This window comes from Talpa occidentalis, unplaced genomic scaffold (assembly GCF_014898055.3).
Source record: "Talpa occidentalis isolate TD23 unplaced genomic scaffold, MPIMG_talOcc4v2.1 talOcc4.5, whole genome shotgun sequence".
Lineage (NCBI taxonomy): Eukaryota > Metazoa > Chordata > Mammalia > Eulipotyphla > Talpidae > Talpa > Talpa occidentalis.
Genome location: NW_023604861.1, coordinates 60,957,360 through 60,982,531, shown reverse-complemented (window position 1 = coordinate 60,982,531; position 25,172 = coordinate 60,957,360). Strand labels below are relative to the sequence as shown.

General features: G+C 38.1%; 1 long non-coding RNA gene across 2 annotated transcripts in view; it reads right to left on the bottom strand.

Annotated features, from left to right (window-relative positions):
• Positions 1-25,172, bottom strand: part of LOC119258910 (uncharacterized) — a 182,273-nt gene that overhangs the window by 63,309 nt on the left and 93,792 nt on the right. Inside the window, exons 1-2 of one of the 2 annotated variants that reach the window (XR_005128354.2) lie at positions 22,229-22,465; positions 19,203-19,315 (exon numbers count right to left, since the gene is read on the bottom strand). This is a non-coding gene — a long non-coding RNA (uncharacterized LOC119258910). Of the gene's footprint in view, positions 1-19,202; positions 19,316-22,228; positions 22,466-25,172 lie in introns of those variants that run through there. The other variant, XR_008554101.1, reaches the window with a different exon arrangement.

Sequence of the window (25,172 nt, the reverse complement as noted above, 5' to 3'; positions counted from 1 at the left end):
TCTTTTAGCTTCATGAACTTATATATTTAATTCCTTCTCCAGTTTTAGGAAATTTTCCTCTATTATTTCTTTTATTTTTTAAAGATTTATTTATTTTTGCATACAAGAACGGGGGTACAGGGCCTCCCCTGGTGGTGCAGGTGGTTGAGCAGAGCGCTGTGAAGCTGTCCGCAGCCTCTGCAGCGCCAGTTCAATCCCGGCCAGCCGCTGGGGGTCCCACATGGCACGGCAGACCTCTCCTATCCTGCCTGCTGCTCCCCTCAGCAGTGTATTTCAGCAGTCTGCCTGTTCTGTTCCCCTCTCTGTCTCTGATGAATCCTCTCAACCTCCCGTGCATCTGGCCTGTACCCAGGTTTTGTATAAATAAATAAATCTTTAAAAAAAGAACTGGGGTACAGGCCAGAGGTGCGGGGAGTTGAGAGGATTCACCAGAGACAGAGGGGAACAGAACAGGCAGATTGACTGAAATACACTGCTGAGGGGAGCAGCGGGTGAGACAGGAGAGGTATGGTTCGCCATGTGGGTAGCTTCCCTGGCCGGGGATCGAACTTGTGGTTCAGTGGCTGTGGAAGCTTCATAGGTTGTGTCTTAACTCCTTGTGCCACCAGGGAGGCCTTATTATTTCTTTAAATAAGTTCTCTCTTCCCTTCTCTTGCTCTGGAATCAGATAAGTCTCAAAGTGTTCCTTCATTTTTTTCCCTTCATGTGTCTCTTTTTTTTCCCACCTGGGTCCTTTGTGCATTATGATATTCACAGTCACTAATTCTTTGCTCCATTTGTAATAGTCTGCTTTTACAGCTTTCTGCATAATTTTTAAATCTCCTTTATTGATCTTTTTACATCTTGCAACTCCCTTATTTTCTTGTCTAAATCTCCAATTTCTAATTTTGAATAGGGGTTCTGGGGAGCAGACCTGGCGTCTGAGGACCTCCATGCAGACTCTTTCTCTATCCTTGTCTTTGGCAAGGAAAGAATTCAACATCAAGACCAAAGTTACAGAAATGCAAGAGATTTACTGATAGGTAGGAATAAGGACAGGAAAGCTCTCTGAGCAGAGAGGTGTCCCGGGTGAGTAGCCACTGAGGTGGCAAGAAGCAAATGCTTAAATTGGCATAGTGGGTAAGGAGCGGGGGCTTGGTTATTGTGTGTCTGTGCATTGTGTCTCTTACCAACTGGATGGGCCCTTAGGGTCTCCTAGGTTACTGAGATCCACTGAGTTTGTGGTGTTTTTCTAGGCTACGTAGTTTTCAAGGCTCTCCTAGGCTACCGAGGCTCACTGAGTTTGCCCATTACCAGGAGGGTTCCCCTCTCCCCAAAACCCAGTAAAGAGTGTTGGTGTTCTGAACATTTACTGGGTGTTGGTGTTCTGAACTTTTCACTCTTTACTGGGTTGTGGGGAGGGGGGAACCCTCCTGGTCTGGGATTGTTCTCTAATCAGACTGATAATTGGACCTAGGGCACCTAGGCTTGGGGTAGGGCATGCTGAGTGTTTCTCAATCAGATTGATAAGTGGGCTTAGGGACTTGGGACACTCTGTTACTAACTGACTACCTACACCCATTTCCTAACTTTCTCCTTAAATTTCTGTTTATTATTTGTATTTCTTATGACATTCATTTTTATTCTGCATTTTCTTCCATTTTTTTAAATTTCATTATTGTGGCAATTCTGAACTCTATCTGACTCCCCACATTGGCCACCAGTAACCAGGATACTCTTGGCTGTGTTCACTAGGGTTACTCATAGTTTCTGAGTACACACTCTGGGCACAGATCCAGAGAGGTCACATAGGGAGAGAGGCTTATGGAACTTAAGTTTTCTGAAGCTCTGGGTCTAGCAGTTCTCTGCAAACAAGGGTAGGAGCATTATGCCTTGAGATCCTATGCAGGATGCAGAGGAACAAGCACCAGTTCCAAGCATGTTCTTCCTCTGACTTTCCAAAGCAGTGCAAAGAACCCACTGGGCAGGCTGCATTCCTTATGGCTACTTGCATTTTCTTCCTATGTTCTCAATACATGGGCAGAAGGTCATATGATAGGGGAGGACTGAGTGGGAAATCAGGTCCTTCAAAACCAGTGGTCTTGGAAACCTCCGACAAGAGGACTAGGAGTGTTATGCCCAGAAGTCCCATGTTCTACCAGTGCATAAAGGACCAAGAACAAGTAATCATGTTGGTTCCAAGTCTCTGCCTCTGCTGACTCTCCAAGGAGGGCACAAAAAATCCTGCTGGGCAGACTGAGTTCACTGTAGCTACTCACAGATTCTTTTCATTTATACTGGGTGTATGATAGAGGTCACATAGTAGGGAGGGGTGGTTTTCTTCCCTGACTCCCCATAGCAAACATAGACAATCCTGGGAGTTGAAAGTTTGCATAGGGGATAGACAAATTGTTTTCCCTATTACTGAACATGGCTACCTGGGTACCCCTCACTGGCCAACTGAACAGGCTATTCTGACTGAGAAATATGTGCTCTCCCTCCTGTGCTGGGCCTACAGAAGAGCCCAGAGGAATGGTGGGTATTTTTCCTAGTGAACTGGGACTGTTTCTTACTTACCGTTTCTCAGTCTTTCTTACTCTTTCTGATGGTGTGTCTGTCTCTTTTTACTGAGACACCATTACTTATGCTCCTAGGTCCATTCTAGATATGTCTACTACCTCCAGACACCTACCCTTAGTGTCCCTGAAGGAAGCAATGGATTAAGGATCCTGTCCAGGAGCCTTTCCAGTGGCACAGCGGGTTGAGCTCAGTGCTGTGAAGCTGTCTGCAGCCTCTGCAGCGTGGGTTCAATTCCCTGCCACCAGGGAGATTTCCACATGGCACAGCAGACCTCTCCTGTCTCGCCCGCTGCTCCCCTCAGCAGTGCTTTCGGTCTGTCTGCCTGTTCTGCTCCCCGCTCTGTCTCTGGTGAATCCTCTCATCCTCCTGTGCCTCTGGCCTATACCCCAGCTATTGTATAAATAAATAAATAAATAAATAAATAAATAAATAAATAAATAAATAAATCTTAAAAAAAAGGATCCAGTCCATCTGCCATCTTCCTTTTTAATTTCTATAAATCTTCTTCTTTTAAATTAAGTTCACTCCTTTAACTCTGCTTCCACCTAGATGGCTAAGGATAAGGGTAATGGATATGTTGTTTCCAGAACCAGCATCACCTCATTCCACTTTCCTCCTAGCTCTAGAAATACCAGCTATATTGATTTCTTTTAGTTTCTCAAGCTTCATATTAAGGCTTTGGTATTTTGTTCTGGAAGTCACATAGTGGGGAGGGGTGATTTTCTTACTTGGCTCCCCATAGCAAACATAGACAATCCAGGGAAATGAGAGATTGCATAGGAGACAGACAAAAGGTTTTCCCTACTACTGAACATAGTCATTGGCTGAACAACTGAATAGGCTATTCAACTGAATAGGATCATCACCCCATTCTTAGCCATCTAGACTAATCAAAGTGTGGTAGTGGTTATTATATGCCACTAGTGGGATACCACACTTAGATGAAAATATTCATCATCTTACATTCAGAGAAAAGGTAAGTGCACCTTATTAAAACCTTACTAATTTAAGTTCCTATAATTCAAAGGCACATGAGTCTAGCCAAGGATGACAAAGCATACATTTGTTATATGGAATCAGAGACTGATAATCAAATTAATGGTGTAGGGAGGTAGAAACGAAAGAGGAATGATGTGAAATTACTTAAAAAGAACAAACAGTTTAAGTCCTCTAAAAATGTGATAAGGCCCCATTAAGTTAGACTTCACCAATTTGCTATTTGTGCCAAGATTCAGTGAATTTTACTTCTTATAAAATATGATTTTCTTAAAGACAAATAAGTGTTTTAAAGTATTTCTTTCTTACTGGACTGCTACATGCAAAAAAATAAAACTTGCCTCCCCTGGTGGCGCTGCAGTTGAGAGCTGGGCTGCGAGGCTGCCCGCAGCCTTTGCAGCTCCAGTTCGTTCCCCGGCCGACGGCGAGGGTCCCACAAAAAAAATAAATTAATTAAAAAAAATAAATAAAACTAGACTACTCCCTCACACCATACACAAAAACCAACTCAAAATGTAAAAGACCCGAATGTAAGAACTGAAACCATAAAATATATAGAAGAAAACATAGGCAAAACACTCCATGACATACATCTCAAAAATGTCTTTGAGGACTCATCTCCTGAAGCAAAGAAAATGAAGGAAAAGATAAGCAGCTTGGACTACATCAAACTGAAAAGCTTCTGCACAGCAAAAGAGACAATAACCAAAATGAAGAGACCCCACGGGCTGGGAGAAAATATTTCCATTCCATACAGCTGATAGGGGACTTATATCAAAGTTTTACAAAGAGCTTACACAAATCAACAAAAACAAAGTAAACAACCCCAAAATAAAATGGGCAGAAGAGCTAAAAAGACACTTCTCCAAAGAGAAAATGCATATGGCCAACTGGCAAATGAAAAATGCTCAACATCCCTTATAATCAGGGAAATGCAAATCAAAACCACAATGAGATACCACCTCACTACAGTGAGAATGACCCATATTAAAAAAAAAACTGGCAACAACAAATGCTGACAAAGATGTTGAAGGAATGCAAACTGGTCCAACCACTATGGAAACTGTGTGGCGTATCCTCAAATTACTAAAATGGAGCTACTATGTGACCCAGCAAATCCACTCCTAGGAATCTACCCAGAGGACACAAAAACAATAATTTGAATGGAAACCTGCACTCCTATGTTTATTGCAGCACTATTTATAATAGCTAAGATATGGAAACAACCTAAATGATCAAAAACAGATGACTGGATCAAAAAGACGTGGAATATACACACAATGGACTACTACTCAGCAATCAAAAAAAGATAAACTTGTGCCACTTCACAGCAGCATGACTGGAGCTAGAAGGGATTATGCCCAGTGAAATATGTCAGAAGGAAAAAGAAAAATATTGGATGCTAAACTTATAGAAGGAATATAGGGAAACAAAACAAAGGTCAAAAAAAAAGACAAAACTTATAGGCAACTATAGATCTGAGGCTTACAGCAGGGAAGGGGGACAGGAGGAGGAGGACAGAGGTAGAAAGAGCACAGGGGACCATGGCGATTGTTCTCTGGTGATGTGATGGCAGGGTATTTATGGGGACTACACTTGAGGGGAGAAATTTGTACAAAAATGAACAACAATGAAAGGAAATTTAAAAATTAGTAAAAACATTCTGTCTTTAATTTCTCAAAATACCATTAAATACAAATTAAAGTTTTTACAGGATATTCTTATTTTACAGAATATTTTCTATTTTAAGATACCATCAATTGTACTTTGCCATTAAAACACCACTTTTAATATACAAATATGTAAAAACTCATTCAAATTTTGGTAAATATTAAAAATCAAAAATGTCTATCTTAGAATTAAAGAAATTCTGTAGCCCATTATTTCTTCCTTAGTTTCAGATCTTTATGATCCAACTGCTTACTGGACACATCTACTTCTATTCCAGCACCCCTGAAATTCAATCCATCATTTCATCAATGCCCTCACCCAAATATGCTTCCATTCCTATTTCTATTATCACAACTTTGCTTACATCAGATCTCGACTCCTTCTTCCCTCTTATCCTTCACATCCAGTCAATTACCATGTGTCGTTCATTGTGCCACCTAGACATTTTTAGCTCCATCTACTTCCTTACATTAATCCCCCCATCATTGTTCATACCACCAACATCTTTCCTGGAAGAGTAGAACACCCTCCCACATTCTCCTCACTGTAACTTAAGCAGCCTTTTAAAAACATTGCACTTCTCCAAATCTTCTTAGTGTCATATCTAAAACCTTTGCCTTGAGAACCAGCATCACCTCATTCCATTTCTTTCCTAGTTCTAGAAACCCCAGCTATGTTGACTTCTTTTAGTTCTTCAAGCTTTCATAAGAGGCTCTGCCCCACTGTTGATGTACCCTTCTTCCCCTTTGTTTAGACTCTGTGTACATACACTTCAGGACTCAGCTAAAATTTCCCTTCCTCAAGCATATCTTCTTGACCCCCCAGATTAGACTAGATCCTTTATCGCCTCACAGCATAATGTCCCTTCACTATCATAATACATACCACACTCATAACCATTTGTAGAAAACTATCTCCTCCACTTGAGTGTAAGCTATATTTCTTCACTGAGCTTAATGCCTGGCACATAGTAAGCTCTCCTTAAAATTTTGATAAAAGTATTAAAGTGTAATGCCATTAATGAATAGGTGTTATTAAAGAATAAAATATATATATTTATATATATATAATTCTTAAGAACATAGACTCTGGAATATTTCTGATGAGTTCATATCCCATGTTCCCACTGATTGGGAAGGAGACAAGTTACTTAGCCTGTTTGTATCTTGGCTCTCCCTTTATAAATGGATACAACAACTCTACTTGCTCCTCATAACTTTATGCAGTTATGAGGACTGAATAAATTAGTGTGTGTAAAGCACTTAGGATGTTGTTTAGCAAACAACAAATATTAGTTATAAATTATCTCGCTTATCTGCCCCAACAATCCTAGAAGCAATTATAGTCAGTAACTTGAGAGATATATACAGTGAGAATCTCCAGATCTTGAGGATGAGGTAAAGAAGGTTACTCTCTTGGGATGAAACTACCAAAAGTAAACATAAAAAAGCATAAATCTGGTCTTCAACCAGAGGAGTCCTTCATTCAATGATAGATCAGATCTAAACTGCTGCAGATAAAGTGTTGGGAACCATCCAAATGTGTTGAGGTACCAGGATGCATGTCCAGGCCCACACTCCAAGATGAAATGAGATAATGCACAATAAGAGCACCTCGAAAATCACAAAGTATGATATAAATGTTTGTGGTTGTGATTACTGTTATTACTAGTAGAGCAATTCTATTATCTAGTCAATCGTAGTGTAATCTGACTGTCTGAAGCAACACAATTGTTTATAATTACAAGGACCTCTTAGAAGGACAGAAAAACTGGGAGGAAAGAAATTGGTAATGATTATCTAGCACAAATCAATCAAAAGGGATGCTCATGTGAGACAAGAGGTAAATTTCATGGAACAAAATTTCTCCTAACACCATGCAAATACCTTGGTTCTTATCGTTCATGCTCATTAAGCATTAACTTTTCCATTGACCCGTTTTGCAAGTACCAGAAGAAATAACTTGGATACTGATGATGAGAAAGTCAATAAGTGAGTATTCATCTATTCAATCATCAAATATTTATTGAAGTCCTACTATGTGGTAGGTAAGTGGTAATTGAGTTAAGTCAGTAGTAAGGAGATCCTGCTTTTGCAATATAGTCCATAGGGGAGACAGACAACAGTCACACAAATAAAAACATAATTGCATCTTGTGCTGAGTGCTATATTAGACTAGAGGATTGGGAAAGCCTTTTCTGAGCTTTTTAAGTGTGGCGAGGAGTTAACCAGATAATGGAATGAAGGCAGAAGGCAGTAAAGAGTGGTGTGTCTGAGGATCTGAAAGGTCAATACAGATTGGAAGGGTGAAGAGAGGGAAAGGACATGAAACTTAATCTGGAGAGGCAGACAGAGATGGATCTCAAAGGACCGAGGGGTCCAAGGGACCCTGAGGGGTCCCTTGCAGGTAGTTAGGATTTATTTTGAGTACAAAGCATAAGGATAAGATTGGGGATGATGAGATTTTTTAAAAGATCCTTCTTGTAGTTAAGTAAATAATGGATTAGAGGAGTCATTAAATGGAGATATTCAGATAGGAGAATTTTGTAGTAGTCCAGACAAGGGATAATGGTAACTTGAAAAGAGTGGCAGCAGTAGTCAGAAGGGGACAGATTTGTGATAGTTTAGGAGATGAGATTACTAGATTTTGGTAATAGAATTCAAGGATGAGGGAGCAATTGCAAGATTTGTGTTTGGGCAATTGGGTGGAAGAGGTGCCATTCATTCATTAAAATGAGCAAGAATGAAGAATAGATTAAATGTTGCACCGGGAATAGAGATGCTATATAGTGAACAATAGATCAGTTTGAATAAGTGTGATATGCATGTGAAATTTCCCAGGGGAAATGCCAAGTGACCATTTAGATATATATGCCAACAAAGTTTAGTAGAGGTCTGAATGGCCCTGGACATTTTCAGGTCTCTGGCATATTAAAGGCATTTGAAACCTTAGGATCAGAGAGATCACTTAGGGAGAAAACACAGAAAAAACGCAAAGAGAACCATTCAGTGAGCTATATTCTCATGAGTCATATTCCTACAACATGCCAATTCTGAGTGAGTTAATAAAATTGAGCTTCTAAACAGGAATGACTCATTAATCATTTCTTCATCCAACGTGACTCCAGTAAGATAGTCAAAACAAGAGGCAGGTCACTCTATCAATGACAACTCCATTGTAAAACAAAGTCCCCCCAAAAAGTGAGGATATGAATGTTTAAGTCACTTAATTAAAGCTGCAAAATCTGTGACTAAAACAACTGAGCTTAAATTTGGGCTAGTAATTGCAGTTAAAAACTCTTTCTGCCTTCAGGAATAGATCCCTACAGTCACTGCAAGCTTGTGAATAAATAAGAAGTTCATGATCCTGGTGGGAAGACCATAGAACAAAGAAATATATTAGGCAAAATCAAATTATAAACCTGTGGGAAGAAGAGATCATTGTGAACTCGGGTTTATGGGTATGTGCACTGTGAAGAATAAGGAGGAATTCAGGGGGAAAGTCTCAGATCTAAGGACATAGTGAACCAAGATGCAGCACACCAGGGTGCAGGAAAGAACTGGATTTTAAAAGGACTTCATTTCACACATCAACACTAATAGATTGGTGGTGGCTCAATGTAGAGGTATTAGCAAAACCTGTCAAGGATAGGAGATACAAAAATGAGATGAAACACAATAGTTTACCTTTTCCAGACTAGAGGAACTGTGTGGGTGACTAGGGAGAAAAAAAGGCATTTGGGTAAGGTCATATTATTTCTATCTGGAAATTCAAGCCCCAAAAATGCTGAATTTAGTTCAGTAGTACACAGGAGCCTTTTTAGATCATTGAAGAGAGTGGAAGTACCATGTTTCCTTAGGAAAATTAAATGTCGGTGATGATGGTACATAAGATGCTTACATGTTTACATAAGATGCTACATAAGATATTTTCCTATTTAGGGAAAGAACTGGAATCCTTGAGTAGAGCTAGGACGCTGTAGCTTGGTGTAAATTAGTTGACTTCAAATTTTCCTTAGCAGAGTATCCTTTCTAAAAAATGAAGTCATGCAAAAACCCAAAGTACAAAGTAAGAAAAAAAAGTGTTTTTTTTTTTTAGAAACTTCTCTGAAGAGGAAATGCAAATGGCCAACAGGCATATGAAAAAATGTTCAACATCACTTGTAATCAGGGAAATGCAAATCAAAACTACCATGAGATACCATCTTACACCAGTGAGAATGGCACATATTAAAAAAACTAGCAACAACAAATGTTGGCGAGGGTGTGGAGAAAAAGGAACTCTTCTGCACTGTTGGTGGGAGTGCAAACTGGTCCAACCACTATGGAGAGCTGTGTGGAGATTTCTGGACCTACTAAACATAGAGCTTCCATATGATCCAGCAATTCCACTCCTAGGTATTTACCCAAAGGACACAGAAACATCCATTCCAAAGAGCACCTGCACCCCTATGTTTATAGCAGCACTGTTTACAATAGCTAAGCTTTGGAAACAGCCCAAATGCCCAAAAATAGATGACTGGATCAAGAAGATGTGGTACATATATACCATGGAATATTACTCAGCATTTAAAAAAGATAAACACATGCAATTTGCAGCAACATGGATGGCGCTGGAAGGGATCATGCTCAGCGAAATAAGCCAGAAAGAAAAAGAAAAATACCGGATGGTCTCACTCATAGCAGGAATCTAGAAAACTTAAATAAGGGACCAGGAAATTGAATAACTATAAGAAAGTGAAAATCAACAAAAATTATGAACCAGAGACACTTTTTGGGGGGTGGGGGGAGGGAGGGGAGGGATTGGGGTCAGAATGGAGGGGTTGAAATTGTATGGGGAATATAAAAATAAAATTTATTATTAAAAAAAAGTGGTTTTTTTAATTTATTAGGACAACTTATTTTATGGTGTAAAACATATAAGTTTGTAATAAAGGCAACCAAGAGCTAAAGGGCACTGATTGAATAAAAAAAATTAATTCTGAGTGATAAAAGAGAGATGAATCTTATATTAGCTTTAACATCCAAATGTCCAACTTATTTTGAATCAATAACAAGAAAATCCTGACACATATTGATTCACATAGATAAATATTTGTAAGTGGTAGATTTTTATTGTTTGTTCTATATTTTACAATTTTTCCTGCAATCATATGGTACTCTCCAATTAAACTAGTTCAGATGGTATCACTGTAGGATTTTTTTCCCCCAACAAAAATATGAATAGTAAAAGTGTCCATAGATATTATAGTGTAGGGCCAGCTGTTGTATGGGATTATCATGACAGGCTATTATGGTACAGACATTTGCTATTGCACAATCACTGTGGTGTGAGAAGAGCATGCACAAAAGAAGTTCTTGAGTAGCACCAGGCGTATAATCAAGCATAGTGTAGTAGTAGTAGTAGTAGTAGTAGTAGTGTAGTAATTTAATGAAGGTTTATAGGAACAGAAGCGCACAGTGCAAAAGTGAAAAAAAGGACAGCATATAGTTTCAGATTTCCCAGTAGTGAAAACACTAGGCTTTGTGTTTGAATGTGCTGCTCTCAATTCTTGTTTTATTTGGACTGCCTACCAGAAGAGAAACTAAATTGGGGGTGGAGATGAAGGTGCTATGTCTAAAATTTTTAGGAAAAAAAAAAAGTCTCTGTAGTTTACTTAGTAATAGGCTTGGATTAACACAGATCATTTATAAGCCAAATGAGAAAATTCCATTTCATTTGTTTGCTTGTTTTTTTTTAATTGAATTGAATTATTTAAGTTTTTAAGTTGAGGTAATATCGGGGTACCCATACTACCATAGATAAAATTGCTTTCTTCCCTTTTTATCCTTATTCTCCCATCCCTTCTCCTTCCTGGTGCTTCAGGTCTATAGGTAGCTAGTTTTTAAGCTTGTCTTTATTAGTTTAGTTACTTTCTATTCCATATATTAGTGATACCATATAGTATTTGTCTTTCTTCTTCTGACTTATTGCACTTAGCATTATCCCTTCAAGCTCCATCCATGTAGCGCCAATGGCATGAGTTTATCTTTTTTGATCCATGAGTAGTATTCCATTGTGTACATAAACCACATCTTCTTGATCTACTCATTTGTTCTGGGGCATTTCAATTGTTGCTATAATTAAGCCATATCAAATACTGTTGCATTATACATGGGATTGCAAGTTTCCTTTCAAATCAAATCAGTGTTTTTGATTTTTTTGTATAGATGCCTAAGAGTGGAATTACTGGATCAAATGGCAGGTCCAATTTTAATGTTTTGAGACACCTCCATACTGCTTTCGATAAGAGTTGGACCATGCTGATGGTTGAAGGAACTTTGCACTTAACAGGGAATTTTTAAAGTGCTAATGATTACCTTGCTAGCGCTAGAAAGCTTTATGTGTTTTCCACTTCCTCCTCCTCATCAGCTTCAGTATTCTTTCTTTGTCCAGAATTTTTAGAAATTTCATTATCATATATCTTGTGGTCTAGCTTGTTTTATGTGTGTATACTGGGGTTCTTTTAGCTTCCTGGATTTGTATATTTATTCCCTTCTCTAGGTTGGAAAGTTTTCCTCCATTATTTCTTTAAGTTCATTTCTGTTCCTTTCTCTCTCCTTTCAGCCTTGTTATTTCCAGTATTCTTGTGTCACCTTTTCTCATGGAGTTGGATGGTTTTCAAAGTATTTCTTCATTTTTTTAAATTTCATTTCTCCCTTTTCTTCTCCACCTGGGTTCTTTGTACATTAGTATCTTCAGTTACACTGACTTCTTGTTTGACTTCATGTATTCCACTTCTGTGACTTTCTCCTGAATTTTTCATCTCCTGTGTTTATATTTTGAAGTCCTGAAATTCCATTTTTATTTTATTTAGAGTTTCATTTTCTGTCTCCAGCTCCTTGATAGTATTTCCAAGCACATTCATTTGTCTTTCTGAGTTTTCTCCATTTCTTTGAATTTCTTTAACATTGTCATTCTGAACTCTGTGTCTGATAGGGGGAACATAGCTTCTATGTCTATGACTTGAGGTTCTGGAGATTTGTTCTCTCTCTGTGTTATACTATTCACTTGGGGACTCATGTTGCAATTTGTTGAGTTTTGCCTTCTGCCCATTATTAGCTTTAGAAACCAGTTTCTGTATGGTGGGGGTCCCTTTGGGTGTGACTCCTCTGTTCTCCCAATCCCCCACTGGTCAAGGGGTCTCACTTATCTGGGCGAGTAGTTGGAGGGGTCCTCAGGGAGATCATGAAGCAGGTCAGTGATCTTACCAGTATGTGTTGGTACTGGTGGGTATCTCCTGAGAGGTAACAAGGCCTCTGTAGGTTCACACAGGCTCTGTCAGAATCCTGAAGAAGGTTACAAGGCCTCTTCTGGTTGATGCAAGTATTGGGGGTCTTGTGGAAGGTCACAATGTCTCTGCTGGTCTGGGTGGGGGCTGGCAGTGTCTCCAGAGGCCTCTGCTTGCTCTGGCACCTTCCCTGACATGGTTATGGGGTCTCACTAGTCTGGGAGGATACTGGTGCAGTCTTACAGAAAGTCACAAAGCCTCTGCCAGTCTGCCAACCCAGGTGGATATTGGTGGGGTCTCCTGGAAAGTTGTAAGTGCCCTGCTGGTCTGGGTGGGGACTGAGGGCTCTGAAATTCCATTTTGTAGTTACAAATATATTCCATATTTCATGCCTGATGGCTGAAGGAACTTTGTATTTAACAGGGAATTTTTAATGTTCTAATGATTATTTTACTGAACTAAAAAGCTTTGTAAGTCATTTATATTCCAGATAAATCAGGACTGTGGAGAATAAGGTGTCTTTTAAATGTAAAATTGTTTAGGGCCTATCTTTTGCTATTATCAAAGACTTAATTTTTTTAATGCCTTTTTTGTTTTAAGTTTTGAACTGAAAAAAATCTTAGGAGTAGAAAAATTACTTATACATCTTCATTTTTTAAAGTTACAAAATTAAAAATCTATTTTCTCTTGAGTTTAAATTAGCAATTTTATTATGCAAATTTAGAATAAGTCTCTCACTTATGTCTGATCAGTATTTGGTTAACTCAAGTTAAAGAAATAAATTAAATTAATCAGTGTTTAAAGTACTAAAATATATAGTTCTTGCAAAAGAACCGCTTTTTTTCTGCTTTATACATTTAATATACTTGGGTAATTAAATTCCCTTAAACATTTTAACCTGCATTTATAGATTTAATACAGTGAGATTTTATTTTAAACACCTCAGAGCAAATTTATAACCTAATGAGGAAAATCTACCCAATAATTTAAACAATGTATAAATAGACTACATTAAGTACATGAATGTTGCAAATTAAATTCTCTTAAACATTCCAATTCCTTGGAAAAAAGAGAGAGTTAATACTGAAAAAAGTGGGGCAATTGGAGAGAGAAGGTGGTATGCTGGTAGCATGTTGATATGAGACCTGAAAGATGTGCCATAAGGAATTAGTACTAAAAGGTCTGGCACTGTGGTTCCTTGAAATCAGAATCACGGGAATCCTTCAACAAATATACCCACAAACCCCACCCAAACCTACTCCATCTCATCTGTTATGAGTGTTTTGAAAAGCTCCTTGTCTCCTGATGTTGTCCTAGTTTCCTCAAATGTCCCACTTTCTCATCTTGACCACACATCTCACAAACCCTGCCTACTTGTGAATCACTGGCTCAAATTCAGGTAAAAGCTGCTCTAAGTATATTTGATAGTAACAGCTAGAGGCAATAGTGTCTCCATGTAAACAACTTTCATGGAGCAAATATTTAGAAAGCTGTGTACAAAGCCTTCAGAGGACACTCATAGTGAGGGGACAGAAACAAAAGAAGGTGTAAAATGAAAATGATAAAATTCTATGTCTGACTGTTTTGGACAATATAATAGTCATAATACCTTCCTTCGCCCTTAGCATATATATGAGAATCCAAGTACTGGGTTTTAAGCCCTTTCTCCCTTATATATATTTTATATTATGTAGTTTATATATGTATTTGTTATTGGAGAGATAGGTATATCAAATATCCTAGAAGAGAAATCTGGTGCTGAAAGTCTACATTTGAATTCTTGCAAGAATCTTGTGAGGGTTTAACTAATAATCTAATATATTCAGGTTCATTGTATGTTTCAGGTAGAGACTTTTTCAAAAGGGTCTCTGCCCTGAATGACACAAAAGATTCAATAAATCTTTCTTTTCTTTTCTTAACAGAAGCAGTTGTATGCCCAGCACTGAATGAGGTACCTTGGAAGTTATGGAAGAAATTCAGGTGATGTTGTGGTGTTTCCTTCTCCCTGACTATACAATTTAGTGGAGGAGACTCAGCCACATATAATAACACTATGAGATCACATGCAATGAAATATTAGGTAGAGTATAACAAATATTAGGCAAATGAAGTAGATGGGAGAAGGAAGTTTTCTGAAGATGGTTAGAGAAGGCAGGTTGACTGTACAGACATGCAAAAGTGTCAGGTAAATCTCACAGAATAGGCAGAATGAATGTATAACCCAACACAGAGCCCGAGGTACCTTGAAGGAAAGGCCAATAGGGAAATACTAAAAATTACAGGTAAGATGACCACATTTTCCATAAAAATAAAGGACACATGGTATGACACATGGTCTAACAACAGGAAAGAATTTTTAAATTGGGGTTGTTCCAGAAAACCTCAAACATATGGTTACTTTATTTACAGGACAGGAAAACCTTAACTACAAGAGAAAGCTGAACTGACCAAATTCCAGGGAGACAAGACACAACTACATCCAAGAAGTAACCAAATTACTTCCCCACGTCATAAGAGTTTACGTTCTTCATTCAAGTTTCTGCTCATCTTTTCAGGGAACAAGTCAGTGCCTATTTAATGAAAGATAAGCTAGAGAATTTATATTCAGATTTCTTAAATTACATTTTTTAATATTTTCTCAATTGCCTCAAATAATGTTTGTACTAGGCAGGATATAAATAATGAATGCAAAACTGTTTCTTCCACTTGGGGTAATAAAATAAAATCCAATTTAAGGTTCCTTTCCCTTTGAGAAAAAGGGAACATCCACGCCCATGAAATTTCCAGGCTTGTTACCAAACCCTCATTCCTGCTGAAAAATATATCTTAAACCGCCAATATTGTAATGCGTAATTTTGCCTTTTACTTCCCTGGGGTCTCACTGATTTCTCATTAATGGCTTGCTGTCTGAAATAAAATATATGCCAGAAACTTTCTTACCGAGTTTTGCAATTTAATAATCTTAGCAATTACTGGAAAAGAAACAGTTTTAAGGGCTTTAACTCAAGTCTTGGCAGGTTAAAACATCTTCCACTTCACCTTTCTGCCCATCCCAAAGCTCAGAGATCACTTGCCAACTCATTCTCATTATTATCAAGGAAATACATACTTTTATCCTTTTATGGTCAGTGAAGACATTGACCAAGATGTGGCAATCATTGCCAGAACACAACAACAAAGCCACACATTTGAACAACTCTTCTCTTTTGCTCCTAAATGAATCTTCAATACATATTAAAACATATGTATTTCGGATCAAGGCAAGAAAACATACTTTTAATAAAATTTCCTGAGCACTAGACTTATCTATATATTTTTTTAAATCTCCCATTAGTGTTTCATTCCTCAAATAATTTTGGGACATTTGAAGACAGAGCCTGACTTTCATTGGAACATTGCTTAAAAGGGGAAAAACACCTATAAACCTAACAATAGAAAGAGAATGTTTTGCACCAATTAAAACAAAATATTCTATTCAGCTTTTAAAAAGGAATGAAATTCTGACACATGCTACAACATTTATCAGCTTAGAAGACATTATTCCAAGTGAAATAAACCAGTTACAGAAAGACAAATACTCCCTTTCTACTTACACAATAAGGGACCTAGTGTAGTCAAATCCATAGAGACAGGAAACAGAATGGTGGTTGCCAGGGGCTGGGGTGAGAAGGGAATGAGGAGTTGTTAATGGGTACAGTTTCTGTTTTGGAAGATGAAGAGTTCTGAAGATAGATAGTAGTGACGGTTACAGGAAAATGTGAATGTATTTACTATCACTGACCGATAACTTAAAAATGATTAAGCAGTTAAAAATTTTTACCCAAGCTCCTAGATAAGCTCCTAGATATCACATTACCAGTTATCTTTGTGGTTAGAAATGCTCTGTCCTAACCCCCAAAACTAGGTCCAAGGCTCACAGAGGAATTATCCATGGCCTTTAGAAAATTTAGTCAAGTCCTGGTGACAATGGTGTGAAAATTTAGACAAGTCCTTGTCTCCTTGTATAAGTAAATGCATTTTAATATTTTAATAAATAATGGCTAAATTTCTTGAGTTGTTTACTATAAACTGAGTACAGATCTAAGTATGAAAATCCAGACAATTCTATAAGGCTTTATATATGAGGAAACTTGTCTTGGAAAGATAATTGGTTCTTTCTCTACAGCTCATAAGAGGTTGATCTTGGGTATTAATCACACCATTCTGGCTCCAGGGTTCATACTTTAAAGAAAAGCAAAGCCAAGTTTTTGGAAAACAAGGGAGCTTAGTATAAGCACTACCATTTTCTTTTTCTTTCCTTTTATTTATTTATATATATTTTACATCATTGTTCATTTTTTAAAATTAATTAATTAATTTATTTACTTTTTTTTTTTTTTTTGTGGGACCCTCACGGGCTGCCAGGGAATGAACCGTGCTCAACCGCTGTCCACTAATTCACCCGTGCACCATCATCTCAGTCCCCTGTGCTCCTCCCTCCCTCCTTCCCATCCTTCTTCCTGCAGGATGTCTCTGGTTTATAATTGTCTCTGTTTGTTTTTGTTTTGTTGTGTTTTGTATTGTTATTATTTTTCCCCTGATATCTTATTTGGTTCCCCTATATTCCTCCTATATGTGAACCATCCGATATATTCCTTTTTCCTTCTGACTTATTTCACTGAACATAATTCCTTTTAGTTCCATCCATATTACTGTGAATGGCATTAGTTTATCTTTTTTTGATTGCTGAACAGTATTCCATTGTGTGTAAATATCACATCTTGATCCAGTCATCTATTTTCGGGCATTTGGGTTGTTTCCAGGTTTTACCTATTATAAATAATGAGCACTAGTATTTCCATGAGCAAATCTTTGCTCAATATTTCATTTATTCAATACAACCATATTAAGCACTTACTATATTCCAGGTCTACACCAAGAGTTAGAGATGAATAAAACTAATAGGACATTATCTTAAAGTTGGGGCCGGGGGGAGAGAGAAAGGGGGAGAGAGAGAGAGAAAGAGAGAGAGAGAGAGAATATATAAAAGTGGAAAGAGAGGGGAAAGGTACAGGAGAAAATGTGATAAAGGAAACTGTGCAGATCTTTTTGTGGTTCACACCCACTGTGTGAAAGGTGCTTCCGGCAAGTTATGTCTGCACATTATTCATCTGATGTTGGGGGGGGCAGGGGGAGGGGGGAATATTTGGGTGGCTACAAAGAGGAAAGCTTGTTTCTACCTGGAGTGGAGCACTTTGCCTACTTTCTCCCTTTGTAAATGCTTAGAATTATTTTAACTCTTTAATTTCACTGGTGTAACAGTTAAACAGATTGGCAGACAGAGAAAAGTAAAACAGGTATCAGAAAATACTTGAAGATAAAAGGATAGGGAATTGTGTGCATTACTAGATGGCATACATTAACTATAAGGAGACCAGACAAGAAGGCTGGATTACAGATAGAGAAAAGGAAACAAGATTAAGAAGAAAACATAATAAAAAGACCTAAGTTAGCAAAAAGCAGTATTTAAATTATAAAATAGTAGAACAAAGTACAGAATTCAAGGACACATGCTTGTTGTCAAGGATCCTATAGTCTAACAGGGGGATAAAATTCATAAATAAAAAACACATTTGTCAAGCAATAATTCATACAGGCAAATTAACAAAATGTAAATTACATGTAATTATTAACCAAGGACCAGGCAGAGGAATAAATGCAGTAAGATCTCAGGGTTTAGGGTTTAATTTGGAAATCAAGGAGGAATAATATAGGTGGAAGAGGGTCAATAACTGGAATAACTGGAAAATGTAACAACACAGGCATGAACGAATGAAGGTAGGTCTCATAAACTTCCCACATGAAAGAGGAAGCAGTCAGTGAGAGTGACTGTCCTATAGGTGCCTTGCAGGAATTCAGGGGAATGCAGAGTACTTACAAGTTCATGGCATAGTATAAAAAAAATTTGCTTTCAAAGTTGTACAAATTTAATTTTGCTAGTGATAGAAAGGAGAATTATTACAATGTGTGGATCCAGCTAGCCAAAGGCTGAACTTCAAATAGTTAAGGGGTCAGGTACTTAGCTTCTGTTATCAACAGAAGTACTCAGAATTGTCACAGAGCATTCACTGTTGACTCTGAAAAAGATCTTGGGTAACCAACTAGAGTTAAGTCTGAACACATTGTGTGACAGGGGTGAGAGAGCAAAGTCTAATAGCAGCTCTCATATACTGAACACAGCACTGTGCACCAGTCACTATTGTTAAGGGCCACTAAGGAGTTCGTTCATGTCATCTTCATGATCCTCTTGGAAGTGCAAAGTAGTACCCCTACCACCAGAGCCCAGGGCCTCAGCCACTAGGCAACACCACCATTCTACTGCTTTTCAAATGATAAGGTAAAATTTTCCCTGTTCTTTGGATAAACAGATTGTGAGTTGTACATATGAACATATACAACAAATGTTTTCCAACTGTGATCAATCCAGTCTCATGAATTTGTTTTATTTTTAATGAATTTTAAGTAACTTAATGAACTTACTTAGATCCTGTCACATGCCATGAAGGATTTGAGACTAAAAGAAATACAGGTTATAGGAAGTAGACTGTGCCATATCTAGGGAGAGTCTATGTAAGAGTGCCATAAAGAAGTATTCTTCTGAATTTTAAAATTATTGAAAATGAATCATGAAGAAGGTATTAGCCTGGACAGAGTTTATTCCCCTTACCTCTGTTTGTTTACAGCTCTGGAGAATATGAATCAGACCGAGCTTTCCTCATAATCATGGCATATGCTCATCTGGGAACTCAGCAGGTATCAACTCACAACCCAATCTGTTCTCTGAAATAAAACGAATGATTTTGTAGTATCAGGCATCGAAGAATAAATATTCATTTTCTGACATCTAAAGAGAAGATAAATTTTAAATGTCAATTGCATTCCATCACAAGTAAGTGAAAATGTGTTTCATTCCTATTAATCTGTTAATTACTAAAACTATAAGACATATGAAAAACAAGATTAAGAAAAAGAAGACTAAAGAACAAACATGACACCATTCCCCAGATGTGACCGGTAGTACATGGCGGACAATGATAATATTTAGCCTTTAATCTCAGTTTTTTCTGTCCTTCCTGATGTAATTCTTTGTTTCCTCTATGTTATGAACTGAGTATATTGCCCCCAAACTGTTGATGTTCTAGCCCCCAGTACATGTGACCCTTCAGAACATGACTGTATCAGAGATAAAAACTTTAAAGAGATATTTAAATTCAAATGATCTCATCAGGGTGAGCCTTAGTCTGACGTGACTGGTGTCCTTATAAAAAGAGGAAATTTGAACACAGACACACACAATACTAATGATGTGACAACATGGAAGGTAGATGGCTATCTACAAGACAAAAAGAGGGTCTTTGGAAGAAACCAGCACTGTAGCATCTTGACTTCTGGTCTACATAATTGTGAGAAAATAAAATTCTGGTTTTTTAAGCCACCTAATCTGTGGCACTTTGTTATGGCAGCACTAGTAAGTAAATACACTTTACCTTTCCACTAGATTATAAACTTACAAAGGGCCAATCGGTGTCTGAGTATCTTCCTTAGCCTTGTATCCACAGTACATATCAAGGGCTTGGTATATAGTAAATAATAAATATTTCTGAATGAATATTTGACTGCAGCTAGATATCTTGGCCCATGTTACTAAGATACAGGGTACTGAGCATATTATTATCAAAAATGTTCAAAAGGTACCTTCTTCCTTTATTAAAATATAACTTTACATTTGGATTTTTTAAATGACGCCCATTCACAGTGAAAAATAGACAGCGATGTAGAGAAGGGAAAAAAATCACATATGATCCTGCCGCTTAAAATAAAGTTTAATTAAAATTAATTAAATTTTAAGGAAACTATTTTAAAATTTGATGCTTGCAATATCAATTGTCATGTCACATTTCCCTATATTGTTAAAATTCTTTATAAACATTTTGAATGCCTATAAAGTTTACAATATCATCATTGAAATCCTCATTGTTAGATAATTTAGGTTTTTCTAAATGTCTCTATCATAATTTACACTGCAATGAATATCTTTGTGTGAAAAAGCTTTTATCTACATTTGTGAATTCAGTAAAGGATGACATCCTGAACTATAATTATTGATTTAAAAGCTGTGGCCATTTGAAGTAACTGTTAAAGCTTTTGATATGCATTTTCTATTGCTTTTTGAAAATAATAAGCCAATTTATACTCTTACAAGCAGTCTATGAGCGTTCCCATAGCCCTTTACCCTTAAGTATTATTTTTCCAAATCTTAAGTAGTATATTTACAAACCTTGTTAATTGATAAAACAACATCTGAGTGTGATTTTCATTTTTGTTCTTTGAGTGTTGTGAAGCTTTCCTTTTATTCTAATAGTCTAGCCATTTGTAGTCTGCCTTTTGAATTGCCTATGTGTGCTTTTCAAAGAGGACTTTTCCTGAATGCTTTTTATGAAGTAGTTTTCTCACTAGGCCCCTACTGTAGTATTCCTGCTCATCAAGAGGCCTTTACTTCTAATGATTTATTTATTTATACAAGAGTTGGGGTACAGGGCAGAGGCATGGGAGGGTGAGAGGATTCACCAGAGAAAGAGCGGGGAGCAGAACAGGCAGACAGACGGACCGAAAGCACTGCTGAGGGGAGCCACGGGAGAGACAGGAGAGGTCTGTGGTAATCACAGGAAAGGTCTGTCGCACCATGTGGGAATCTCCCTGGCCTGCTGGGAATTGAACCCATGCTGCACAGGCTGCGGACAGCTTCAAAGTGCTGTGCTCAATCCGCTGCGCCACTGGGGAGGCCCAAGAGGCTCTACTTATAAGTAGAGTTGTGCCAGAATCTTATCACTGGCTGTTACACTGAATAGGAAGAAACTTGTTCCAATTATTTACCTTATACTATCAAAGTTTTGATACATCAAGTGCATGGGGATATATTTAATTTAGCTATCTAGATAAGTTTGAAATCAGTTTTCTTTGTAGAATGAAAAGAACATACTCACTAAAAAAAAAATAGAGAAATTTTTGTGTAAAGGGAAGATATCTCCCTACTTCCTACATGATTCTGTATGCACGTGCATCTTTTAAGGGGTGGTGAGTGGAGCAGAATTCAGTTTTGGAGAGAGAAGTAGGTTCAAATAGTTAGGATTTGCAGGGATGTTGGTGATACTGTATAGGGTAAGGAAGCCAGTCAAAAAGAGTGAAATACCCACTCTACTCTGAATTCTTTAATATACTTCCCTCCTTTGTCCTCACTTAGCTGATCCTCACCCCTCCTTGCACATCCTGGACGAGCGTCCTATGCCTTTCCAAGGGTGACCCCTGCCCCTCCCTCCCACTTTCCTCACCTCCGGATGTCATCTGCTTCTTCCCTCTCTTGTATTGTCATCCTTCCCTCTCCATCTGTTCCTCAAACTAAAAATACATTTGACTTTTCTTTTCCTAACAAAAGACCTCTTTATAGGCTTTCCTATTTCACATTACCCTATTTGTCCCCTTTCAAAATCCTTGAAATGTACACTTTGATTTTCTTTCCTTCTTATTTCCTTTCCACACACATATAAGGCAGCTGCTGCTGACTTTACCACTATCTGCCTGTTCTTGAACTTCATGTTAATGGACTCATACAGTGTGTACTCTTTTGTGTCTGGCTTCTTTAATGCATTTATTCTTTTCTTTATTGAGGTAGAATATACATAGCATAAAAGTTACCATTCTAACTATTTAAAGTGCACAGTTCAGGGCCTCCCCGGTGGCGCAGCGGTTGAGCGCTGGGTTGCGAAGCTGCCTGCGGACTTTGCGGCGCCGGTTCGATCCCTGGCTGCTCCCCGGCCACTGGAGGAGGGTCCCACATGGCGCGCAGACGTCTCCTGCCGCCCGCTGCTCCCCTCAGCAGTGTACTTCGATCCTTCTGCCTGCTCTGCTCCCCGCTCTGGCTCTGGTGAATTCTCTCACCCTCCCGCGCTTCTGACTGTACCCAATGCATGTACAAAACAAACAAATGAATACATAAATGAATAAATAAAAATACATGCCTCTCTTAAAAAAAAAAAATAAATAAAGTGCACAGTTCAATGGCATTAAGGGCATTTAAGTTTTGCACAATCACCAGCACCATCCAACTTCAGAATTTTTCATCTTCCCCAACTGAAACTATATACAATTTAAACAATAGCTCCCCAATCTCCCCGCCCCTCTGGCCCTGACAACGTCTATTATATTTCTGTCTCTTTTATAAAAGTTTGCCTCTTCTAGGGACCTTGTGTAAGTGGAATCTTACAGTAGTTGCCCTCTTGGGATTGGTTTATTTCACTTAGAATAATGTTTTCAAGATTCATCCATACCATTGTATATGTCAGAACTTCAGCCCATTTAAAGATTGAATAATATTCCATTGTATGTATTACACCACAATTTGCTTAACCATTCATTCACTGATGGACATTCCGGTGGTTTCCACCTTTGGCTATTGTGTAAAGTGCTTTATAAATACTGGTATAAATTCTGTTTGAGTCTTGCTTTCAAGTCTTTTGATTATATACCTAGGAGTGGAATTGTTGGATCAAATGGTGATTCTATTTTAACTTATTGAGACATCCCCAAACTGTCTCCTACCGCAGCTATAACTTTTTGCATTCCCATTGAAGTGCATTTCTCCATATCCTTGTCAACATTTGTTATTTTTCACTTTTTTTTTATAATAGCCCTCCTAATGAGTAAAGTAGTATCTTGTGGTTTTGATTTAGGCATTTATTCTTAAAATGTTCTCTTCTGCTTTCATATTGTTTCACTGTTTACTTTTTCTCTACTTGACTGATGATTTCTCCCCTCTGCTTCTTGGTTCCTCCTCAGCATCTTCTGCTTTATTTGTACACAATCTGTGGAGGTTTCATCAACTCCCATTATAGAAGTATCACATCCTTGCTTTTAACTCTCAAATCTGTATTTCTCTAGTTAGAACCTCTCTCTGAGCACAGGATTGTCGTTTAAATAACTTTATTTGCCTATCTTGGCTATTGTAAATAGAACTGCAATAAATAGAAGTGCGGGCTTCCTTTCAAATTAGTGTTTTTGTGTTCTTGGGTAATGCTAAAAACCAAAATAATAAATAAATAAATGCTCACATTTGGAAAATAAAAGTATGACTTTGAAACTTAGTTAAAAACATGACACTGTTAATGGTCTTTGCTACAGTGAGTGAGGTTGGGGTATGAGGAAGAAAGAAAACCATATTTTTGAAATTGTGGTTTAAAAAAGCATAGCATAAAATTTACCATCATGACCATAGTTTTAAAAATAGTCTATTTATCGGAGCAGCAGTAAGGTCGCAGCAAAATTGAGTGAAAGACACAGAAATTTCCCTCATACCCCCCCCCTTCCCACAAACGCATTAGTTACAACCAACATAGCCTTATTTCCCTTACATGAGTATTCTCTTATGCTCTACATCCCACGGGTTTGGACAAATGTATAATCCACTATTATAATATCATGTCAAGTAGTTTCACTGCCCTAGAAATTCACTGTGTTCTCCTTATTTATTCCTTTCTTTCTCCTCTCTCTTGGCAATTACTGATCTTTTTACTGTTCCTATGGTTTTGCCTTTCCCAGAATGTCACATAGAAATCATACAGCATGTAGCTTTTTCAGGCTGACTTCTTTTACTTAGCAATGTGCATTTAAGATGTCTCCATGTCTTTTTATAGTTTTGAAGTATAAAATGTCTGAAGTTATGTTGAGACAAAGCCTCACTGTAGACTGAAAGTTCCAGGGAGTAACTGATCAATGTTCTCAAGGACACATGCCTGACTTATGCACCCCCGATAACTGCTTAGGAATCTTCTGTTCTGCACTCCCTGCTTACTTTTAAAGTGTAAGTGTGCTCCTGCTAAGGCAATAAATATCCTGTTGCCTAACTTCTCAGGGCTCAGACTTTGGAGAAAGATCTCTGGGCCTGCAGGTGTAAATAAAGATTTTCCCTCTTCTTTTCTGAGTGCTGCCTGGTTTCCTAAAGGAATTCTGCCATAACAGTTTGATACCCATTTCTTTTCAGCACTGAATAATATTCCATTGTTTATTATTACCACAGCTTATATTTACATTCACCTGAGGAACAACATCTTGGTTGCTTCCAAGTTTTTTTTTTTTTTTTTAAGGATTTATTTATTTATGGGGCCTCCCCTGGTGGCGCAGCGGTTGAGCGCTGGGCTGCGAAGCTGTCCACAGCCTCTGCAGCGCCGGTTCCATCCCCGGCCACCAGCGAGGGTCCCACATGGTGTGCAGATCTCTCCTGCTGCCCGCTGCTCCCCTCAGCAGTGTACTTCGGTCCTTCTTCCTGTTCTGTTTCCTGCTCTGGCTCTGGTGAATTCTCTCACCCTCCCGCGCTTCTGACTATACCTAGTGCTTGTATAAATAAATAAATAAATCTTTAAAAAAAATTTTTTTATTTATGTATACAAGAACTGGGGTACAGGCCAGAGATGTGGGAGGTGACAGGATCCACCAGAGACAGAGTGGGGAACAGAACAGGCAGATAGACCAAAGTACACTGCTGAGGGGAGCAGCGGGCGAGACAGGAGAGGCCTGCTGCGCCATGTGGGTTGCTCCCTGGCCTGGCCGGGGATCGAAATCACGCTGCAGAGGCTGCGTGCAGCTT